Source organism: Camellia sinensis, chromosome 1 (genome assembly GCF_055761805.1).
Source record: "Camellia sinensis isolate YWXY chromosome 1, ASM5576180v1, whole genome shotgun sequence".
Classification (NCBI taxonomy): Eukaryota; Viridiplantae; Streptophyta; class Magnoliopsida; order Ericales; family Theaceae; genus Camellia; species Camellia sinensis.
Genome location: NC_138961.1, coordinates 4,794,751 through 4,801,523, shown reverse-complemented (window position 1 = coordinate 4,801,523; position 6,773 = coordinate 4,794,751).

Sequence of the window (6,773 nt, the reverse complement as noted above, 5' to 3'; positions counted from 1 at the left end):
TTCTCTCTTTTTTGTTTTTGGGTGAATTCTCTCTCCATTTCTCTTTTTTCTTCACTTGACATTATTAAAATAAATCTAAAAAGTAGAAAAATCCAAACATTAATCGATTGTTTCAGTAATGAAAATCTACCTTTGCAATGCCAATTTTAGACAATTAAAACTTCAATAGATCAGTTCCTAGATTTATTCAGTATTTGGGTAGTTGAAAATCTGATGAAAGCACTCCAACTTCTATAACTCGAACCAAGCCCCATAACTGGCATACTACAACATCCAAGTACCCATTTACGGACAAAAATTCAATCAAATACTCGACACTCAAATGGTATAGAATTGTGAAACAAGTTAAATAGCTGTATTTTTACATTACAACATCCATATTTGGTAAATCATATGAATAAGTTGAATAATTTATTCTACACATTTGATAATCCAACAATTTGGACAAAATAACAAACAAACGCGAACCCAATTGAGATTCTGGTTTTGCTAATGAGAGAGGCATTGTAGGGTTGTGTATAGGTTGAGAGAGCATGGAGTGCTAGTTTCCAATCCAAAACTGCAACTTTCAGTTTCAGACGCAGAATATAAACCATCTCAGTCAAAGGAATTGCCAATCACAGTCGTCTTCTTGTGTTTCGCCCTCTGCATTATTATCGTGCACAATGTCAGAAGACTCGTCTTGTTGATTTCGACTAGTATCACTCAACATGTCATAGTGATTGGCTGCCCTTGGCGAATGGAGCACCCTTTGATTCATCAGCTAGCCTTGAAGCACGGTTACAAAAATCATCAAAATCATTTGCCAAACCCCCCCCCCCCCCCAAAAAAAAAGAAAGAAAAGAATATCATGGTCAAAAAAAGCTTCAATCCTTGAGCAATAATAAAATGAATGTATGGAATTTAATCAAAAACAGTCAGCTAGCATGCATATCTTTGTCCCTGCAGTAAAACCCAATTGCCAAGGATGAATGAATTGATGGAGTCAAGGGGTACGTGCTGTACAACGCTGGAATCATTATCAAAACAAAAAGCACATAAATAAATGGAGGATGATAATAAAGCAATCACTGTCTCAAAACTTACTTGCAAGTTGCAATGATAAGATGAAGTACCGGCCTCTAGATTGTCCCTCCTGATATCAACTACCTGATTATGCGACTAGCTAAGGAGAAAATGGGGTATACATTATGAATACTCACACATCATAAAGCAAGAAGGCAACAACATAGTTAATGCCATTTTTTTATTAGCAACAACATATTTCATCATTCCAGGTAATTAAAGATCATTGTTGGACAATAATCAGAAAATAAAACTAAGGAAAGCAAATCAAAATAGGGGAAAATAATGACGTTCATTTTGTTGGGACTGCCATTAAAAACCACCTAGGCATTTAGCATTTATACTTTTCATTTTAGTATACATTTTCAAGGCTAAGTATAATATAGGCTTGATATAAAACAGATAGTTTCAAAACAAACCCAGTACAACCTTCTATACAGGGGCATGAACATATTTTCTAACAGTGGCACTTTAAAGGTTGCCTACGATTTATAGTGAAAAAGGACTTTCTCAAATCAATATTCTTAAAACAACTCGTACCGTGAACTTTGATTTAAACTACGGTTTTGTATCATTTCACCTAGGGGTATATATTTGGCCTGGCTTGGCCCGGCTTACCCGGGTCCGAGGTTGGAGCGGCCCATGTCAGGCCGTGCATGCTTCCGTCAAAATTTGGGTCGGGCCACAGGCCAAAAAAATAGGCCTTGGGGGTCTTTGGGCCTTGGGCAAACCGGTGGGTCGGGTCTAGGCCCGAGCTCAGGCTTGGACGAATTTTTTTTTTTTCTTATTTTTTCTACGTAAATTTTATTGTTTTCCACTAAAAATGAAACTGGGCCACAAACAGGCTGGGCTTGGCCTTGGGTCAGACTTTGAGTAGGCCTTCAGCGGGCCAATGGGCCCGGCTCGGCTTCAAAATGATAGCCTAGGCCCAAGCCTAGGGTCCTAAGCTAGGCTTGAGCCCGGGCCTAACTTGGTTGGGCCCACCCTGACCCGCGAGCGAACTTCAGGCCACCCACGGGTCACGGACTATTTTTACTCCCCTTTCACCTATGAAATTATGACTTTATTTTAATTATTTATTACAAATAAATCTTGTAGGATGTTCGCAAAAAAGAAAAGAAAAGGTGAAGTGTGTAGACCATATTTAAGTTGACAACAAGTAGATTGCCAGCCTAGATATGCACAAATTTATTACTACATAAACGAGTCAATGTGGAAAAGCAATATTGCACTGGCTGAACTTCATGTGGATCAAGGTAGAAAGCCTCTTCATCCTGCAGGCCGACAATGAGTTGAAGCACTAGGTCTACCACCAAGGATACCAAGGCTCTGGGGAAACGTGAATGTCGAGTTCAATAAAGGAATATACCTAACAAAATTTTAAAAGCAAAATTTTTCTGATTAACATACAAGACAACATTAAACCAAATAAGGCAAGGAAGGAATAAGACACATAAGGTAGTAACTTCAGCTTTTTTAGTTTTTCAGTGATTATATTAGTGTGCACAGCCCACATAGAACAATTTGCTCGTAACAAAATTATGGCACTGAATCATATAGATCAACATACCCCGGCAAACATATTAGGGGAGCCACCAATTCTCAATGCACGGCAAATAATTCCCTAATAGCCATAGAACAAGAAACCTATTAGGGGAGCCACCAATTCCCAATGCATGGCAAATAAACCCCTAATAGCCATAGAACAAGAAAAAAGTAACCTTGTAGAAAATATTAAAGTACATGAATACTTGCTACGATCAAAATTGTTTGAAAAATACATCATAAAAATTGTGTGAAAAATGATGAGGCCAACAAAACAAATGATGATGAACATGGAGACAAGCATCAAAAGTACCCAAGTACCAGGGGTTGATTTTGTCAAGACCAAGAACCAAGGGAGCCAACAAAAGAATGTGTGTTCAATTAGCCTGGCCTTTTGAAAACCCAAAACACTGTCTAGAAGCATCTTCGATGCAGACAACTGGAGCTCCACCTCTCTTCCCATCTTCATCACCAGAAACAACATAAATAACCATGGGAAAAGACTGGTCTTCAAGTTCACTCTCCTCTCTCTTAAAGAGGGCTAGAGATTCCCAAGTGTGACACATGGCATAATGGCCAACCCATGATCCAGCAGCAAGGTCATAACCATTTCCTGCTTGAAGAGGCTCTAAATGCACTTCAAATTGTTTGTTGGGCACCCCATTCCTAAGTGAAAATTTGAAATTTTTTTATTCACTTTGAACAACGCAAATAATCCCAATCTCATCCTCACCCACCCCAACCAACATCTACTGCTGTTAGGTTGCTTGTGTCACCGCCTTCTGATGCCCGACACCCCTTCTCCTCTTTCGCTGCCACTCCCCTTCCTTTGTCGTTCGCTGTCGCTTGAGATGTTTACAATCATGGTATTTCATATCTTGTGAAATGCTTTGCAATTTTTAAAATATTAAAATATTAGTGTTTTGGTTGAGGCAGATAAAATGTTGCTTGCTTGCAATAAAGCTTTGGATTAGATGAGATTGTAAATAGTTTCTTTTTTTTTTTATGAAATTCTCTTGCATGCCTAACAGGCTAACCTTATAATTATCTTGAGAATTCATCAGGTATATTACAAACAGTTGGGTGACTTCATTCTTCTAATACTACATTACTTATGCTATTAATACTAAACTTATCTAGAGTTTAGTACTATGCAAAACAAATACACCCATCTCTAATCCTGTCCTCCTTATCCCTCAATTAAACACCGTGGTGGACTTACATGTTCTCTTCACTCTCAAACTAATTTTTAATAGCCCAATCAAACGTGCCCTATATACGGCTAGTGTGAAAGAATAAAAAAAAAATTGAGTTCTAATTTAGATATTGAGTTTAGAAATATTCCACTATATAAACCTAAACCCACCTAAAATTGAAAATATTCAAGCAAAAATTACTTGACAGTGGCAATTGAGAAATTTAATTACATTATTAGAGTGTTTGCATGGTTTTGAAAGATTTAAGGTTTGGAGCTAAAGGTAAAAAATAAAATTGTTAAAGAGTGGCCTTCCACCTTAATTTCAATTCTATCCTCATTCCTAAACTTTTGAAATCTTAATTCTAGCCAGTTTCGGTCTCCACTACCACCACCACCACCTTTGACAACCCCTCTCTACCCCTCCTATCCACCTTTGCTACCTCCCAACTCCTCTCCACCCTCGCCACCCCCTTTTTCTGTTTCTTTCCTTTTTTCTCTTTCTCGCATGACTCTATTTGTCACTCACTCTAGAGTCACAAGGAAAAGGTAGGGCCTAGGGAGAACATGTGGATAGGGTTCCATAGGAGATGGGCTAGGGTCTGGAATTAATAACAAGGGTGATTACATTAAGGTAAAATTTTAATAAAAAAATTATTAAGAAGTGGAGGTCCAAATAGGAACAGAACGAAGGGATAATGTCACATGACCCAAACTTGCCCCTATAAGTTTAGCGTCGTAACCGGCCAGCAATCCGTGATTACCGAAGGCCTGCTTAACAATAATGACAATAACGCAATAAAAGGAGCTGGCAGAAGCCAATTAATAATATAATATATCGTCCAATGAGGACTTAAATGAACGAACAAACTTATATATATATACCGATAATCACATAAGTCCATGTCCAAACATATATATACATGCCATAACTTAGGGAATTAAATCCCAATGACAAAAAGGTCAAAATGAAAGTTTGGAACAAAACTTCATAACATAAGGTCATAGCCACAAAAGGGCAAGGTAAAAACACCCAAAAGCCTTAACACATGTCGGTTTGGAACCTCGTAGTGAGGCACGGTAGTTGGCTTGACAAAATAGGAGTTCTGGTTGATGCCGCTAAGCCCAATCTGGTTCCTGATCACCTACATACATATAGATATAAGCGGTGAACTAAAGCCAGGTGAATAACAAGTGTGTAAAGGATTTATGAATGATGTCCTTATAACAATTCCAAACAGTCAATTTCAGTAATGAATCAGTTCAATAAGCAGTATTCATACAGTTCAGTGTCATATGAAATCATTGCAGTTATACATGGTACATCCCATAGCAAAACAGTACAGTAGGTTTTAAAGACTGAACAGTCAGTTGATGGCCATTGATACAGTAACAGTAGTTCCAAAGATTGGAACTGACAGAGATCTCTGTAACGGTAGCAGTAACAGTCAGTTGCTATGGATGCCACGAGTATAATGCATAAAATAGGACAAACATTCATTCAGTAAACAATAGCATTTAAGAAAGCAGTACAGTTAATCATTCAAAAAATAATTATAATTGAACATAGTTTTACAACATTGTTACTCACTGTGGCCTCCTTGAAACACGTGCTAAAATACACTAAAGATGCGGCGTCTGACCTAAACAAACAAGTTCAAGCACAACGATTCAATACACATTTCATTTATTCAGTCGGTTCTATTTGTTCTTTACTTATTCGGTTTCTATCCGTTGCTTATCCGTTTGGTTAAACTTTTGTTCTTTAATTCATTCGTGTTCATGAGATGTGAATGCACATGAAAAATACTTTAAAACCATGCAAACGACGGCTCAAAAGGTAGAAAAATAGAGCGAAAACAAAACCGGGTCTACCCTGTTGGCCGCACGTGCAGTGGCCACGGTCGCTCATGTGGTGGCCACAGCCGCTCAAGCGTGCAAAATGCATGATGCAAGGGAGGGTTGGCAGCTCGTGCGGCAGCCCAAGCCGCTCAAGCGCACAGAATACATGCTGTATAGGGGAGCTGGCGGCTCGAGCAGTCTGGATTGACATGATGTTCGAAAATCTATCCAAGTTTTAGAGCTCTCACTTTGCAAATCCAACTTTATTTCCATGCATGCCAAGGCCAAGATCTCTTCAAAATACTTTGAATTCAATTCTAATTTCAACAAAAAAAAAATCATAAGTTCAAAACAAGGCTCAATTTCCATGCAATGAGCAAATTCTTTAACATAAAACAATTCTTACACTTGTATTCTTGTGCTATAAATCTTCAAAACCCATGGAATTTCCCTTCAATTTGAAAACCCATGCAAGAAGTGATGAGTATGAACACAAATAAAATCATGCATGTTCATAATTTAAACTAAGTCTTCCCATTTAGTTGATCAAAGCCTCCAAGGAGTTATAAAAAACATGATCCATGTGTATCAACAATTCCAATTCCAAACTTTATGAGGAAAGTTCTTTGCAACTTGTAGAATTCATGAAGATTTTGCAAGAAAATATGTATATAAACCAAGGTGTCATGAATTCATGCCATGTATCTTGAATTTAAGGCTAATTTCCTTTAATTCTTTTCTAACTTAGCTGGCATGTCCTAATTTGTCAATTACCATTATAAAACTTCCAATTAACCATGAATTCATCCTAATTCAACTTATATCTTAGAAGATGATGAGTGTTGGAGTTTCAATTTCAAGAAATTGGGTGACAGTCTTACCTTAAATTGATGAAATTGTGAAGAGCTAACTTCAACTTCAATGTTCTTTCTCTTCCCTTTCTTTTCTACTCTTCTTTCTCTTTGTTGAACACTCACTCTCAGAGTCTCTCCCTCTCTCTCTACGTGTATAGTGTATAATGAGGCCCACTTCAAATTCATGCAAATTAAATTAATCCTCATCATTTATGATTTAAGTCAAACTAAGTTTAATTATACTAATGTGAATTAGGCTCTAATTGCCTATC